At 36.2% G+C, this 18906-nt stretch overlaps 1 protein-coding gene across 8 annotated transcripts in view; it reads right to left on the reverse strand.

Annotated features, from left to right (window-relative positions):
- Macrod2 (mono-ADP ribosylhydrolase 2) overlaps window positions 1-18906 on the reverse strand; it is a 1956002-nt gene that overhangs the window by 326934 nt on the left and 1610162 nt on the right. The gene's annotated exons all lie outside the window — the stretch shown is intronic.

Genomic DNA, 18906 nt, shown 5'->3' on the forward strand with positions numbered 1-18906 from the left:
TGATCATGTTTGTAGAAAATCCAAAAAAAAAAAAAACTGACAAAAACCTTTTTGGAACAAATAAGTTATTATAGCAAATTTATAGGATGTGAGGTTAATATACTAAATTCAAACACGTTTCCATATACCAGCAATGAACAAGTAGAATTTGGCATTAAAAATACAATGTCATTTACAGAAGTATCCCCAAAATAAAATACTTAGATATAAATCTAGTAAAACATGTACAAGATCTACATAAGGAAAATAAAACTCTTGATGAAAGAAATAAAAAAAACCCACTAAATAAATGGAGAGATGTTCCATGTTCATGAATAGGAAGATTCATTATTGTGGAGATGTTACTCTTTCCTAATATGATCTAGATTCAATGCAATCCCAATAAAAATTCTGGAAAATTACTTTCTGGATATCAACAAACTGATTCCAAAATTTATATCGAGAATCAAAATGGCCAGAATGGTACAATATATTAAAGAAGAACAAAGTTGGAGGACTGACACTACCTGACTTCAAGACTTAACATTAAATCCATAGTAATCAAGACAGTGTGATATTGTCAAAAGATTAGATAAATAGATCAAGAATAGAATATATTCACACATATATTTTCTACTGATCTTTGACAAAGGAGCAAAGGCAACACATGAGGCAAAGAATCTTTTAAACAGAGTGTGCTGGGAAGCTAAAAACCCACATGCAAATAAAAAAAAATCTAGGCATAGAAGTTATAGACCTCAGACAATTAATTCAAATGGATCAAGAACATAAATTTTTTAAAAAAGACAAAACTAACATTTCTAGCAGATAGGAGAAAAATGTAACAAACTTTGGCTATGGCAATGCTTTTTTCAGTATATCTCCAAAGACATGCTCCATGAAAGAAATTTGATTACCAGGACATCAATAAAATTAAAAATTTCTGCTTTGAAAAGACAGTGTCAAGGGAATAAGAAGACAAGCACTGAACTGGAAGACAATATTTATAGATGACACATCTGAAAAAGGACTATTATCTGAAATACACAAAGACCTCTTAAAATTTAACAAGAAATAAAAAACCTGATTTAAAAATGGACCAAAGATATCTCACTGATGATAATATACAGATGACAAATAAAAACACGCAAAGGTATATTATGTAATATGTCATCATGGAAATATAAATTAAAACAGTACAATATATCTATTAGATTGGCTGAAATCTCAAATACTGTCAATACAAAATGTTGGTGAGGATGTAGAACAATATAAACTCTCCTGTACTACTGGTGGGAAAGAAAAATGGTATTCAGCACTTTCTTTGATAATTTCTTACTAAATTAAATATACTTTTACTATTCAACCTAGCAAGCACACTCTTTGGTATTTACTCATAGAAACTGAAAACTTATATCCATACAAAAATTGCACATGGGTCTTTATAGCAACTTTATTCATTCTTGCCAAAACTCTGAAGCATCAAAGTTGTCCTTTAACAGGTGAGTGGATAAATAAATTGTGGTACATACAGACAACCCAATGTTATTTAGTAACAAAACACATGAACTATCAAGGCATGAAAAGACACGGATGATGGGCTTGGGCTGTGACTCAGTGGTAGAGCGCTCACCTAGCATATGCAAGGCCCTGGGTTTGATCCTCAGCACCACATAAAAAAATAAAATAAAGGTATTTTGTCCAACTACAACTAAAAAATAAATATTTAAAAAGAAAAGATATGGATGAATCTTAACTGCATATTACTAAGGAAAAGAAACCTATTTGAAAAGTGCATGATTCCCATGATTTTCCATTTTGGAAAAGACAAAACTATGGAGGCAGTGAAAAGATTACTAGAAAAGGGTTAACAGAAAATAGGAAGGGGAAAAAAGATGAAAGGTAAAGCACAGAGAACTTTTTAGAGCAGTGAAAATACTTTCTATGATGCTATATTAGTGGATATATGTTTCTTGACATTTGTTCAAACCTATAGAACATAAACACCAAGAGTGAAACCTATTGTAAACTATAGAGTCTGGGTGATAATGATGTGTTTGTGTAAGTCCTCCAATTATAGCAAACATAACATTCTGATGGGATATATGACTAATGGGGGATATGTGTATGTGAAGGGGTAGGAAGTATAAGAGAAGTCTCAATAACTACTTCTCAATTTTGCTCTTTGAAAAAGTTTTTTTTAAGATGGTAAATTCCACTTAAAAAATTGGTACTCATATATAAAAATCAGAGGCAAAGAGATGTTGATATTTGTTTTGAAATAGCCTATCTTCAGACATGCACAATAAGGATATTTTATATATATCCGTGGAGACTCATATATATCTTGCTGCTCGTAGTTCAGGGTGATCCAAACCAAAGAGAGACTGTATCCAGTCTACAAAAGAGAACCCATGACTGGAATGCTAATCAAAACACAAATTATATGTCTAATGATGCATTGGTTTTAATCAGCTAATGTGTTGAATACAAAGTTGTATTGGTTGGTTCTGTCAATTAAATAACTTTGGGTTAGTACAGTTCATGACTGAGGGAAAGGACAAGGAGGAAAAGGGAGGTCACTAGATGATGTGTTCAACTTAAAAAATTAGAGGGAGAAATACAAAATCTATATGCTTCTTCAACTGGTAAGGAAAGAACCAGTTAAATATCATGAATATTCAAGCAAACTAACATTTATTTTGGAGATTATTATTTGAATTTATTAAGTGGGTCACTTCATTGAAGCTTGGTTACAGTTGTTTATTTTTTAGATTTAAACCCAGCTTGTGGAGGACTTTGTGGTAAAGATGAGTGGATGGATTTCTCTTAATTAAGAAAACATATTATAGCTAATCACCAAGTAGAAGAGTCCAAAGACTACTTAGAGCTAAGAAGAAAAACTCTGGAGTTCACCCATATCTATCGCAGCATGTGGAGAACAAGTAAATTCCTGATATTTCATGGCAGTACCTCTTTACAGTTTAGCAAAGTGCATAAATTCTTCTGCAGCAGGCTCTATCTCAAAGCTAGTTCAAAATCCCTTATAATAGAACTGCCAGTCATTTCAGAGCCTATAGTGCTTATTTCTTAAGAAACCATCATCCATAAATTTCTGATATTTACAGCCTGAACATGAAATAAATATAGAGTTTTTGTTCAGTAGCATTCATGAATAAGCAGTGGTATTTCTCTTTGTGTGTGCAGAATTAAATGCTTTAGGAAAGATTCATCATTGCAAAAGGATAATTTGAAGGACTGCATTGAAAGAATATTTCAGGCCAGTTAGGATTATAAAACTGTTTAATAATCAGCACTGATGCGGGCTTGCAGAAGCATAATTAGAACCTTCGATATGCAGAATGCCCTTTGAAAATGTTTCTGGTGGTTAATACCATTATCTTCACATCCAAAGAAGGCTCAGTGAGCTGGCAGATAACAACCGAGAACCTTATCCAAGGTCATGTGAAAAATGGAAACAGAAATTTCATTTCTTCTCATATATCCTCTCATTAGATTTACTATTATCCTGCAATATAGTTTTGGGGTATAATTTCCCTCATAAATGTCAAGGATCTAAGATGAAGCATCTTGGTTTTGAAAGATGCACAGACTTCTGGAATGACTGCTGAAGGAGAACACCTTCTGCTCCTTCCTCTGAGTATTTAAGACAAAGAGGCAGCTTTGAAGAGGCAGGTTTCTTGGTCCATACCTAGATCCATGATTCCTTGCTAAGAAGTATACAATGAGTGCAGAGTTTGGTTAGCAGGGCTTGGGGTGTAATTCTCAGTACAAATACATAGTACATTTTCCTGAAATAGCCAAGCTCTCCATGGACTCAGCATTACCTATATGTACCAATGCTGTATAATGAAAGAAATGCAATAGTCACCTGAAACTAATGATAACCATAAAGTTAGAAACCAATGCTTTTGAAATAAATTAATCTATGTTTTGCCATGAGAAATTGAGATTAAAAAATAACTTGCTTGTGTGCTTCGTAAACAAAGTAAAATCATAGACATTATCTGATTAGCAGGAGAATTCAAGACTGTCATGTCCAAGACTTCTGTTGTTGCCAGCTTGACTGCATCCCAATGCTCTGGTTGACCCTATTTCTACTGCCAGCTATTGCTTTATTTCACTGACTCCTTCACAGCAGAATGTCGTGTAATAATTGTCTTCTCTGCCCAGTCTTTTTTGGTTCTACTCTAATTAGACTCCCCACCTTACAATTCCACCCAAATGGCTGATTGCAAGGTCCTCTATGGACCCAATCCAACAACGAATTCTCAGGTCCTGACAAGTGGTGACAAGTGGTGTTGCTATCTCCTTTTTTCTCCTAGTTGTGACAAGCTCCTGTAAATTCTCTGTAGGAGGCGGGCCATCATGCCTAGGTGTCTAGGCTGGGGCTCTACGCCCACACATGTTTTGTTCTTTATCTGCAGAGTAGTGGCAACAACACACATGTGAAGGATTTAGACATTTGGTGGCAAAATGTCTGCTACATCTACTTAATATTTTATACTTTCCCAAACCACTTATCTCCACGATTGTTGGTGTTGCATCAATCAATAATTCTATCCAACAGTGAACAGACAGACCAGCATTATATCCCTCATCTTTTTCACATATGCTGTCAAAAATAGCAGTGTATGATTTCATTGCATTCAACTGGTAAGCCCTCAACTCCAACAGGCAGCGGATGCCTGGCATTTAATTAGTGACCCAATTATGGCTTTTTGCTGGCCTTAGCTTATTTTTTTCCATTTAGGAGAAAAAGAAATCAAATTGATTGGGCTTATGATGAAAAAGAAATTACAACTTCAGTTAATAACCCTAGCCTCCTTAGGGAAGATGTGAAGGATTCCTTACTCCACATACTCCCCATCCCCCAAAACTAAGGGGATAAATTAAAAGCTACTACATTTATTTCAGAGGGTACATTTAGTACTTAAATACTAAAGAAACAATGAACTGAGAAATGTCCTCCTCAGAATGTGCTGGTTCATGGCTGGTCATATTAATAACCTTTTTAACTGAAAGAAAGAGGTTTAAGGAAGGAAAAAAATAAATGTCTATAAGAAGTCAGTGTGAGCAGGTCATGGAAAATAACATGGTGACCATCTGAGAATTACTTTTCTTTTTGTCACCATATTTTCATTTTCTATCACACCTTTACGCATCTTCTATTCCTATCCTTTCTTAATCATGTAAAATTTCTTTTTCCTCCTTCTTTTCACTCGTTATAAAAGATGTTTCAAAAAGCAGTGCTCAGAAAAGAAAATCTGTTGATGGCTTTCATTGTTAAGTTTTTGTTCTTTTGTGTGCCTTGTGTTATTTCTTGTTAAAAGCAGAGTAGTCTTGTGATGGGGGGGGGAAGTAAAATGACGCAACACCCCTGGTTTGTAAAAATACAGTAAATAGAACTGGTGGACCTTCAAAAACACAATCTAAAGTACAGAAGGAGTGCTCCTTTCCAGCTGCGTGATTTTAACCCTTTATGCCACTGGTTTTGCTGGTGCCTTTCCAAGTAAGCCTACAAAATATAGGGATAAGTCTGGATCATTCATCTGTAATAGGCTTATCCAGAATTAGCCACGTTGTCAACAGCTCACAGTGACTTAAAAAATTCATGTACCTGAACGAGGCATCCATTGTAGAATAAAATCATCCACAGAAGGGATTCATCATTTGGCACTTTGAGAAAGAACCCTTTTAACTGCAAAATAACATTATGTAAATCAACTAATCAGAAAACATTTTTGAGCACACATTTGGACAAGTTTTTACATAATTTTTTTTAATGGTAGTCATTCCTTTGGGCAAGTTGAAAGAGAATTAGCAGATGGATGTCTCTTACACAGTATCTGTAATAAATGAAGATAAATAATTTAATAGTTTTATTTACCTTCTGTGCTATTAAAATGTAAAATGCCACAACACCTTCATAATTTGGAATAAAAATGGCAACACACTGTGAAGAGCAGTACTTAAAAAAGGCTTATATAATATTAAATTGTTTATTACTGTATACACAATGAAACTGAGTGAGTCTTTAATCTTTTTATCTATAAAATGAGGGTGACAAAATTATGTAACCTCTAAAACTGAAAAATAAAGGACCACAGTGGAAGCAACAGTACTTAGTTTAGAGTCTGGAATTAGAGTAAGCTATCAAAAAAATTGTATCTGTTGCAAATATCAACATTATTTAATTAAAATATATACTATAAAAATTAGTAAAGTGTCTAGACGACATGTTAATAGAGTGGTGTTAAACTCACAAAATATATGCAATGTATCTATTCCAATATTGTTGGAGTTACTAATAAACATCATTTCAAAGACAGAAAAAACACCAAACACTGTCCAGTTCCTTTCTAAATAATTAAAAATTTAGTAGAGATGGAATCCATATTATGTTTACTTTATTATGCAATAAAATCAGTAAAATTATTATACGTTTATATGTATATTTCGTATACATATGTAAATAATATAGAATTTTTATGTTGTAAATCTTTGTTGATTTTTTTTTGCATTAATGTGTTTATATTTTTAATTTAGGCAAGGAAAAAAAATCTCTTGGATCAGATCAGTACTTCAAGGGAAATAACCATTCTCTTTGGCACAGCTGACACTTGATCTACAAATTTACCTATGTGATTTAATAAGCACACTCCATCACATTTTTAACTAATTCACAATTAATTTTTTTTAAAAAATCACACTAAAAATGAAAACAATTCAAAGTGGACTTGATTTTTCTCATAATTATAAAATACTTGAATAACATAGCATTTTCTACATAAAATTAAATTCCGACAAAGTAGAATTAAATTAATTAATTTCTGCTATAAACCTATAAACTCTGGGTTTTGCTTTTTATATAACATCTTCATTGTCACTTTTGTAATAATAGTGTAACAATCTGGATGTAATTCTAATTATAATATATCATTTGAGTAGGGAATAATTATAATTATTTGAATACTTCTTGATCTCAAAATTCATGAGCATTTAACTGGAAAACTTTGGAAGTTTTAAATAATATACACATAATTTAAACTATATAACTATATACATGCTTATACACAGTATCTATTTATACATAAATATTTATCTACAGCATATTTATATATGCATATTTATTAGTGTAAATTGAAGTATTAACATATATTCATATCAATATGTTAGGCTTTTTCTCTAGGCATTTCATGGAAGTTTCATAGAAATACACTGGCATTTTATTCAAAGTAAGGGATTCTTTATGAGGTATGGGTTAATAACAAGCCCAAGTCTACATTTCATCAAGTGTCATATTTCATTCAGAAACTATCTAGCTTTTTGGCCAACCATCCTGACTTTTCTTCTTTTTTTTGCAGGGGATTGGTACTGGGGACTGAACTCAGGGCCACTCATCTACTGAGCCATATCCTCATCCCTATTTTGTAGTTTAAAGACAGGGACTCACTGAGTTGTTCAGCACCTCACCATTGCTGAGGCTAACTTTGAACTTGCAATCCTCCTGTCTCAGCCTCCTGAGCTGATGGGATTACAGGTGTGAGCCACTGTGCCTGACCTGACTTTTCTTCTTAACAAGACAGAATCTACACTTTTCTTAAGCATCTTTGGCTTTTGGCTACTTATTCCTCTTTTTTTCAAATCCTTTTCTGCTTCAATTTAAAAAAAAAATTAGCTGCCAGAAAAAGTAGCTAAAATATCCTCAGCAAAGGATTTGGAATAATTGTGCAGGGAAGAGTAAGTGGCAGAAAGCAAGAGTTTCTTAGTGGAGCAAAGGCTCCCATGTCCAATGAACAGCTCTACTCAAGACAACAGGGGAGGAAGAAAAGAGGATGCTTGCAGATCTGTTTCAGTTGGATTTCAGTTCTGTGGTTGGTCCCTGCTAGGGAGATAAGCAGACAGATTGACTGATGTAGGTTAACTGGCTTTTGATTTTAATCTGTGAGGTCAAACATACTAATTTACACCAGGTAGAATACCTTGGTGGTAACGCTGTAAGCCACCAAAGATCACCTCTCCTCCCCTTTTTTACGCATCGTGTGTGGATGCACACATACACTAGTACATGAATCTTGGCTCTGTATTCCAACTTTATCAAACACTTTAACCTTCTTAGTTTTAATAACCTTCAGCTTTCCTTCTTGGTCTCTTGGATTTCTTGGATTGTGAGTTTTCAGTGTTGCCATTCACATCTTTGTTTGTCTTTCCACCCTGCTTAGATGAGACCATTTTGGTCCCTAGTTTCCTACAATGTACCCTTGACCAGATCATACCCTATGGTCTAGCAGCAACACTGGTAAAATATGAAGATTCAAGTGTTTTACGAGAGCACTGGAACCAGAGTTATCTTGATTAGAACATCTCTGGATAACATTCATCTTTCTTAACTCTATGAGACAGACTGCATCTTTGAAAATCCTTGACCAAAGACCCCTACTACCATTGATCTTGTAGATAGCACTAAATATTTAAAAAAATTCTCAGTCTGGGTGGTCTTGGGTAGCTGTAACTTTTCTATTTTGTCCTAGAAGTGGTGTCTGGCATCTGAGGGTAATGAACTCTCAGGTAAAATATATGAACCAGGAGTGGTTGAAGCCAGACCCTCAGAGGTCTCTAAGTCCCAGGACTTAGTGGCAAAGCACCTGGAGGTAAAGGGTAGGCTCATGAGTTATATGATATAGAAATTTAGGCAAGTCACACTACCTCTCAGTGGTTGTTTTCTTGTCATAAAAAGCAAACAATAATAACAACCTCAAATGATTAGGCCAGAATCCCATTGCACAGGCAGGTAACAAGTTTTCTGCATATCAGAGGGCTAGTAGCATATGTGAATAATGTTTCTATTTCCAGGGCAAGTGATGTCGATATTGTGAATTTGAGAGATAACATGTTCTCATCTAGCAAAGAATACAGGTGCTGGAAACCAAAAGAAAAGCTGTTCTTCCAAGATGGGAGGAGAAAGTAGAGCCACAGTAAATAGTAGGGGCCGGGTAAGCTGCTGTGAGGTTTTTGGAGGTGTGTTTCATCCTTTGGATTCAGAACACACAACCCCTGGAAGAGAAAATTGGATGTGAGCCTCTGCAGTCTTCTGGAACACTGGTGGGCAAAGCCTGCTATTAAGAGCTACTTGACTTCAGAGGTCTGCTGCTTACACAGACCCCACCCACCATGAGAAGTGAGAAACTCTCCTTCCCCTACAGGGACCTTTTGGAGAGGTATATTCTGTAGGTATTTCTTTTGTGACTCCCACAGGCATTCCGTTTTACATGAGAAAGGGAAACCACTCTGTTGTGAACTTGTAGCTGGGTAACTTCAGTAGCATACAGAATGCTGCTCCTATACATCTCCACCTCCATTCCCCTCAGTTTCTGATGTCATGATGTAACCAGTGTATGCATTGTGTGTGGAATCAAGGCTGAAGTGGTATCTGAGGTCCTGTGTTCCTCAGCATGGTGAAATGATTTTTAGGCATCCCCTGAGCCAGCATAGTGTTCCATGATGGATTTTCAAACAAATATTTTCCTCTACATCCTGGAGCCCTAAGTGGGTCTGGTCTTTACAGCATCTTTCCTATTGTGTTTTTGCAGACGACTTAGCGTCTCTTTAGGCACTATAATCTCTTCACCAAGCACACCCTTCTCAGCCACAGCTTTACATGCACTTTTCTACTGCAACTTTGCAAAAAAAAAAAAATCAGCTTTATATTGTGTTCCTCCCCATAAAACATTCTCACCATAAACCAGACTAAAGGCTGCTAGTAGTATCCATGCTGGGGATGGAATGCTGTGCTGTCTTGAAGTTTCCTCCACCACGTTGATTAATATATCACTTTTAAATTCAGCCTCATGCAAAGTCTCAGAATATGGGCAAAATATAATCAAGTTCTCATAACAGAATCTGTTTTAGTTAGCTTTGTGTGTGTGTGTGTGTGTGTGTGTGTGTGTGTGTGTGTTACTGTAACCAACCTTTACTCTCCCTGACAAGAAGAGCTTAAGAGAATAGAATTTGTCCAGGACTCATGATTTCAGTGTTCTCAGTCCACAGGTGGCCAACTCCATTGCTCTGGGCTCAAGATAAGGCAACTCATCGCGTGACAAGAGCTCAGGAGAGGAAAGCTGCTTACCTCATGGCAGAAAGCAGAGAGAGGGGAAGGGATTGCAGGGAAGAAGCACCCTTCCTAGCCATGACCCCTGTGATCAACTCCTCTCACACACCACCATCCTGTTAGTGCACTGAAACTAGAAAGGTCATATTAGGTTACAGTTCTCACAATCCAATCATTTTACATATGAATATTCCTGTAATAAGACAGGAGCTTGGAGGGGGCACCCCATATGTAAACCATAACAGGCTGAAAGCCTATCTACTCAGGACTACATGAACCAAATGGTATTAGTTCCAATCTTCTGCCCCTTCCTTCCTGTGAGGATCCAGAAACAAAGTGCTTTGACTTTGAACTTGCCAGTCTCCAGAACCGTGAGAAATTAGTTTACGTTAATAAATGACCCAGTTCGAGTAATTTTGTCACAGCAGCATGAAGGGACCCAATCATCTGAGAACACCTCTATTTCTCATCCCCATGGGGAAGGACACTTTTGTTGGTTCTAGCATTCTTGGGTTCCATGTTTTGTTCTTTATCATTTTGAATATATCAACCCACTATGCTTTGCATTCCAGAGTTTCTAATGAGAAATATGATGAGGACCTTATGGAATTTAAGATGAACGCTTCCCCTCAACCACATAGGTATTATTAACATGCTCTGTAATACCTTAGGGAACAGAGCATCTTGTTACACTGTCATTATGTAAGTGAGGTGCTACTATCCTTTTGACACCAATTATTTGGAGCTGGAAGAAAAAGGAATTGAATGCCTTGGGTGTAGATATGCTGAAGTCTTTCAGAGCCTAAAATTATTAGAGTTTTAGACTTAAGATAAAATATTATACAATTTTTAATTTTTAATCATACACCACTGAAGTGAAAGCTTCTGGGATCCTTTCTTGTTCTTAGACTGAAAGTCAAAATGTCCCAGAGGCCCCAAAGGGAGATGACTATTAGAAGTTATATCCAGGCATGACTAGATTTTCTTCCTCTGACCTAACCAAGAGCCATTATGAGGGGTTTGGTTTTTGATTTTATTTTTTTTTTGTTTGTTTGTCCGTGGGTTTTCTTTGTTTGTTTGATTTTTAGCTATCATCCTTAGTTGGTGTTCCTGATTAGGAGGCAAAACAAAGATCAGTCTGACTAATAGAGTGCTTCCAGGTGTTGGGCTGGCCTTCATGGACCAACATGAGGTTCTGAGGGTCATAGGGCATGGTGGGTTTTCCCAAGTAAAACTAGCCTGCCATCTCCTTACTAGGGTGGAGGTGACAGCGAAAGTCCCGTTTAAGAGAACTTCTTGGGACACCATGAACCAAATGTGATGATGGGCCTTGAATATCCCAATGTGTTCCAGCTATTTCAGATTACTGAAACCAGTAAACAAATCTGCATCATGATGGAGCATTCAGGTGGGGGACAGCTACTTGACCACATCCAGTTTGGTGACATGCAGGAGGAGGAAGCCCGGAGACTATTCAGGCAGATTGTGTGTGTGGTGGGCCACTGACCTAAGAGGGCATCACACACCTGAAGGTTGAGAACATGGTGGTGGATGCCAGAGGCAATATCAAACTCCTTGACTTTGGCATCACTATAAAGTTTATACCTCGACAGAAGCTTAGCGGGTTTTATATAATAAAATTGATGGTCAAAGACTTAAAAAAGAACAGAGGGGCTTTTTAGGTATGTATATATGTATATGTGTATTTAGAATAAATTCCCTGTCTCTTCCCTACCGTGTTGGTGATGGGTCTATAGTACATAGAGTAAAATAGGAGGTGTAATTAGGTCAATGATGGCATGAGAAGGGTGTGTAGTTTACTGCTGGGACCCCTGGCAACGTCTTCTTAATCAACTAAGAGCAAACAGAAACTAGCTATATCAAAATATCCAAGAACCATCTTCTATACCAAAGGTCACTAAACTATAGCCTTTGGGCCAGCTCCAGTTCCACCATCTGTTTTCATAAATCAGGTTTTACTGGAATATAGCCATGCTTTTTTTCCATATTGCCTATGGCGCCTTTACAACTCTGCAGAGTTGAGCAGCTACAATAGATACAATACTGCCCGCAGAGCCTAAAATATTTACTCTCAAGCTTTTTAGACAAAAATTTGAAGATGCCTGTCCTATATCCTTAAATAAGTGTCAGTGTTGGTAGCAATATGTGGGCTGTCAGATCACTTTAAATTAGAAGGTGGTATCACTGAAGACCAGGACTGGGACATACTTAGGAATAATACACTTGTTTTTCTTTCTTTTCTCATATAGAATAACCAAGAATCAATGAACAAAGCAAGTTTCTTTAGCCGTGCATTTTAAGAAAGAGGGCATGAAAAATTCAAATCAAATGCTTAAAACCCAGGGGACCCTAAGAGGGAGAAAAATTCTAGCTGGATTTAGGAAATGTCAGATGCTCACCCCGTCATAGTTATTCTGTCTTAATCAGTAACACAGGGATTCAGCAAAATGAGACCCTTTATAGTTTTTGCCTAAGAAACCTCAAGTAAGGATGATATTACTCTAAAACAGAGACTGATTCAAGCCAGTTTGTCAGGAGAGGATTTAAAGTGCATGCCAGTAGGTATGTAGTATATATCAGCATCCAAAAATAAACATTCTGATATCTACACTCCACCCCCAAATCAAAGCATAAAACAGCATGCAATGGTAGGAAAAATATATTCAATTTCCCTGAGTCATGGTGCCTACTAGAGTTGCATTGGGATATGTAGAAAATTATTGGACAATCCCTTTCCTTCCTGTAGGTGACCAGAGGCATGCAGTCCAGTGTTCCATGATTTGGAAATCAAAATGAATGATGAATGAAAAACAAAAACGACACCTCCTTCTCGTCACTCTACAGTTCCCCTTGACACACATTCCCCCTTGAAACCCCGCAGACTGGTTTCCTTCCTTCCATACCCTTGATAGACTGAGAGAGGATAAAATGGAGGAACAAAGGATTAAGAAATATAAGTCACTGGTGGTACTAGCACAAGATATTAAAACAATAAAATAGGAACAAATTGTTTTCTGGTTATTCCCAATACAATTCAATTCTGTTTCTGTAAAGGACACCAAAAGGAAATGACAATGATGAATAAAACAACTCTAGGAGAAGAAAATTTGCTTTTGTGGTAGAGGAAAGCTGAAGCTCCCAAAGTATTCTCCGGGGATGAATACATCACTGTCCTTGAGGCCCCCGGAAGGTCAAGACTAGAGGCTACTTAGAAAACAGTAACTTACAGACCACTTTGGGATAAACTCTGCCCAAAACAGCAGTGACAGAAACATGTGTTGTGAAAATTCGACATTGCTTCTTTCATGTTTATGTGGCCTTAGTGATTTCAAAAGAAATGTTTTGTGAATAAAACGACATAATAAAAGAAAATCCTACGACTTGACAGGGTTTCATTTAATGGAAAGACTTTTCCATGCTCATAAACATTTGATACCCACATCTGTTGGAGATAAAAGGCAAGGATAACTTCCTTTTGGATGCAGATATTCAGAGACCTCAAAGACCATATAACATGCTTAATGGAGACAGCAAAAAATGCTGTAGATAAAGTCCCCTGATTAAATTAGTGCTCCACTGAAATTTAAACTTTTATAGACTGTTTCAGGTACTTTTCTTTTTATATGGCTTGGGTGTGCGCTTGTATTTAATTCTAGAGAATAAGCTTGTTATTGTTGTTTTAGAAAATCAAAAGGTCTCTGGATTTAAAAAAAATACTAAAGCAATTTTTTGCAAGGAAGTAACACTATTTGTTTTTTAAATAACATCCACATAACCAGAGATATGAAAATTGTGCTCTATATGTGTAATAAGAATTGTAATGCATTCCAGTGTCATATATAAATAAAAAAAATTAATTATAAAAATAACATCCACATAGAAAAGCCACTCTTTCCCTTGGTAACCACTCATTGCTGCAAGACTTTGGGACTCCAGGCTTGGGTCTCACCACTGCGTGGAAAGTTCAGCTTTCCTGTCCAAAAGGGAAAGAATTCTTTGATATTGTTGTCTATGATGATCTTAGAATGATAGCAAAGGACCTACTCATGTCAGAGGAATAGCCAAAGTCCTGTCACAAATGAACAGTGTCTAATTCCCTGCACCTCTCAGATTCGGATTGCCACTGTTTTCCTTCTTATTCACTTTGCCTCAGCCACACTGGCTTTCTTGCTCTCTCAGACACATCTTCGTGCTTGTTGCTCCCACCTTCCCTAATGCTCTTTCCCACCTATTTGTACATCTAATTGCTTTATGACCTTCCTTTGGCTCAAATCTCACCTTCTCCATGAGACCCTCCCTAATCTCCCATTCCCATATCCCAGGTTCTCCTTAACCTTATCTTTTTTTCTGTAACATTTATCTTCTAGTACGTTATATAATTTGCTCCTTAGGATGTACATTGCTTATTGTCTGTGTCCCCTACTGGGACATAGTTTGCACAGAATCAGGAGACTATCCCTGGAATGGTGCATGACATCTAGTAGCCCTCGATATATATTTTGATGAATGAATAATACATTTTTAAATGTATGAGTGCAATAAAGATTTCAAAAATCAGCTCCTATTCCAATTCCTTTTCTTACAGACATGCTAAGCTCCTCAATCTCATCTCAGCACCTTTGCATTTTGGATCCCTCTGGTTAAAACACTCTTCCCCCATATATTTGTGATGTTGTTGCCATCGCAATGTTCAAATCCCAGTGAAAAACTTAATACCTTTAAGAGAATAGCCCTATGGCCACTTGTGGCCTTTGCCTTTCATTCTCCATTCTCTAACACCTGTCCCTTCATATCATCCTTCACACCAGTGACACAAGTATATACCTGATGTGATCAGACCTGGCCTTCTAGTTTTTTCTTTCCTTCCTTCCTTCCTTCCTTCCTTCCTTCCTTCCTTCCTTCCTTCCTTCCTTCCTTCCTTCCTTCCTTCCTTCCTTCCTTCCTTCCTTCCTTCCTCCCTTCCTTCCTTCCTTCCTTTTGTATTGGGAATTGAACCAAAGGTGCTTTACCATTGAGCTCTATCCTAAACTATTTTTATTTTGAGACAGGGTCTTGCTAAGTTGCTCAAACTGATCTTGAGCTTAGGATCCTCCTGTTTTGGCTTCCCAAATTGCTGGGATTATAGGTGTGCACCAACATGCTCAGCTTTTTTTCTTTTTTTTTTTTTTTAGTTTTAAAACTAGTTTTTATACTAGACATAAACTCCTGGAAAGAATGGATATTCTTGTTCATTACAATATTCCCAGTGCCCCAGAAGTTCCTGGCACACAGTAGAGGTAACATAATTGAATAACTGGAGGGTTAACACAGTCTCTTGGTAGAGGTTATTAGGACTTTAGCTACATATCTCATCTGAACATAGCTTACCAACACTAGTAAAATGGGATTTAACTAAATGATTACAGAAACAGTCTTGGAGAATGAGTATTTAAGGGTCTTAAACTTGTTCATCTAGGATCATGGGAGTGCATAGTACCAGTGATGTTCCTGTGAAATTTAGTACGTATGATTATATGTATGTATCCATGTATGCAATATGCATAGCATTACTATATTATGTACTTTACATAATTCTTAGGTCAGTAGAAGAAATATGACTTCTCACATAAAAGGGTGAGAATTTTTGTGAATACAGCTACAGACATCTAAATTACATAGTCCAATGCTAGCAGCCCTTTGTCACCTTTTGTGATATTGGAGCCCAGTTATCACATTCTGGGCTACTTGTGAAAATCTTCCTGATGTGCCTGTTTCAGAAATTCTGAATTACCATGAATATGTCTTATATCTATCTCTTCTGAAGTTCAGAATTAAATGTTGAGTTATAATGATGGTAGAGAAGGTTTGGATTGACATAAAGGATTAGACTGTGAAACGACAAATTCTCATCCCCTATTAGCATGCTATTTTAGGTATCAATAATAGCAAGTTTTATGAGCTTTCAGGGCCTCAACTTCCTTATCTGTGATACAAATCGGTTGGAATTAATGATGTATAAAATTCCCTATGAGAGAATGAAATCTAAAGCAATTAATATCTTTTTATTTTATGTTCTATTATTTTTAAAAATTTTTATTTTGGGGGGGTATTGGGGATTGAACTCCAGAACACTCGACCACTAAGCTATATCCCCAGTCCTATTTTGTATTTTATTTAGAGACAGGGTCTCACTGAGTTGCTTAGTGCTTCTCTTTTGCTGAGGCTGGCTTTTGCATTTGCGATCCTCCTGTCTCAGCCTCCCAAGCCACTGGGATTACAGGTATGCGCCACTATGCCCGGCAGTTCTATGATTTTTCATGGGCTTAATTTAACAATCTAGTGACTTTTGTGTCTGTGTACTTAAAAAGGCTTCTATAGGCTCACTGAAATTTTGAGCATTCAATGAAAATTATTTTAAACCACTTCACAGAGTGACAGACCTGGATATACTCAAAGCATCTCTGTCCCTCACCCCACCCCTTTTCAGCTATAAGGCTCTCATAATCCTCTTGCTTCAACTTCTTCATTTTACAAATGAAATACTGGAAACCATGAGAAGTGAAGAGACTTGCCAGGGATCACACAGGAAGTAAAAGGCAGAGTCTCAAGGAGGTGCAGGTTACTCTGATCCTGTACTCAGGGTTCAAGCAACTATATGTAGATACCCTTATTCAGCCTTTTGCCATTTCAGAAGCTAAGCAAGCAAGATGAGTGATGTTATTTCTTCTGAGCCACAACTCTTCTAAATGCAAAAGGAAAACTTTTCATGATGACAACATCTATGAGGTAGGCATATAACAGTGTCCTGTTTTGAACTAACACTGATTTTGACTAGTAGATGCAAAATGTTTGCAAAATGCCTTTTTCATTTTTTTAAATGGCCAGAATAATTTGGCAAAGTGATCTTAAGTGTTTGCTAAAGAAAAAGTACCACCTACATTAACAAGTTCTGTTTGATTAAGAAAGAATACTCATTTAAGGAAAAGCTAGATTGCTCTAGTATTACAAAAATTACTATAGCTTATCTATGTTTATTCATAAATTGATGCAATTACATCTGGTTAGAAAAGATGAACATTTTTCTCTAAACCAGTCTTCACTGATATTTGCAAATTACACATTTTAAAATATGCTTTGTGGCACAGTAAAAAAAAAGTATAATCATTCTATTTTAAAACTTGGTAGGAGATGAATTAGAATAACAGTCTTCAACTTTTATTTCATATTGAAATTATTCATGGAGCTTTAAAAAATACTGATATCTTAGGCTTACCTCCAACAATCTAATTTTATGGTCTTGGGTGTGATCTGAGCATCAGGAATTTTTAAATTAATTTGATCATATTAATTTACTTGGTATTTAGAATTACAAATGTTTTATTATCAGAAATTATATTATGATCATAAATAATTGAAAACAAATTATTTCATACATTAATGAAAATGCATGTTCAGATCTCTGCAATGAAAACAGAAATATTTGGGGAAGATAAAATCTTGTGAATTTATTATTGGAATTCAAAGACTGGCTGAGAATTAGCAGCAATCAAGTGCTATGCACTATGGAACAACTTCTATGAAAAAGAAAATTCCATGGGTGACATGAATGTCCCCAATCCAAAAAAAAGCCTATATCACCACTGGGCAGGTAGGACATATAATGTGCATAAAGAGAACAGATGAAAGTACACTGAAATAAAGAAATACTTAGGTTATTGATGATTTCAAACATTCATTGCCTTGCTAATTCTAGTGATTGAACACAGCCATGATTCTCTCCACTACTTCTTTTTCAATCTACTTTCTATTTTTATTATATTTTATGACCATTTTCTAGTTTCTATGGAAGATGTCCCATGGTCCAGAAGTATCAGCATCACCTAAGAACTTGTTAAAAAGACAAAATCTCAGACTCTTCCCTATACCAACTGAATCTCAAACTGCACTTAAATAGATTTCTATGATATTCATGTGGAAGAGGCTATCTTTTCTCCAATGCATGTTTTTGGAGCATTTGTCTAATATAAGATAATTGTAATTTTGTGGGTTAGTCTCTGTTTCCTCTATTCTGTACCATTAGTCTACCATGTTTTGGTGCCAATACCATGCTGGTTTTGTTAGTACAGCTCTGCAGTATAGTTTAAGTTCTGGTATAGTGATGCCACCTGCTTCACTCTTCCTGCTAAGGATTTGCTTTAGCTATTTTGGGTCTCTAATTTTTCCAGCTGAATTTCATGATTGCTTTTTCTATTTCTATGAGAAATGTCATTGGGATTTTGATCAGAATTGCATTAAATCTGTATAGTACTTTTGGAAGTGTGGTCATTTTGATAATATTAATTCTGCCTATCCAAGAGAAAGGTAGATCTTTCCATCTTTTAAGGTTTTCTTTGGTTTCTTTCTTTAGGGTTCTGTAATTTTCACTATATAGATCTTTCACTAAGTCGATTACCAGGTTTTTTTTTTTTTGAGGCTATTGTAAATGGATTGAGTTAGAGAAGTATGCTAAATGAAGTTATCTAATGTCAAAAAAACAAATGCTGAATGTTTCCTCTGATATAAGGAGGCTATTCATGGTGCGGTAGAGAGAGGAGAGTGGGAGGAATAGACAAACTCTAGATAGGACAGCAGGGTGGGAGGGGAAGGGAGGGAGTATGGGGTTAGAAATAATAGTGAATGTGATGGAAATTATTATCCAAAGTACATGTATAATGATACAAATTGGTGTGAATATACTATGTATACAACCAGAGATATGAAAAATTGTGTTTTATATGCGTAACAAGAATTATAAT

This window comes from Ictidomys tridecemlineatus, chromosome 5 (genome assembly GCF_052094955.1).
Source record: "Ictidomys tridecemlineatus isolate mIctTri1 chromosome 5, mIctTri1.hap1, whole genome shotgun sequence".
NCBI classification, from domain to species: Eukaryota; Metazoa; Chordata; class Mammalia; order Rodentia; family Sciuridae; genus Ictidomys; species Ictidomys tridecemlineatus.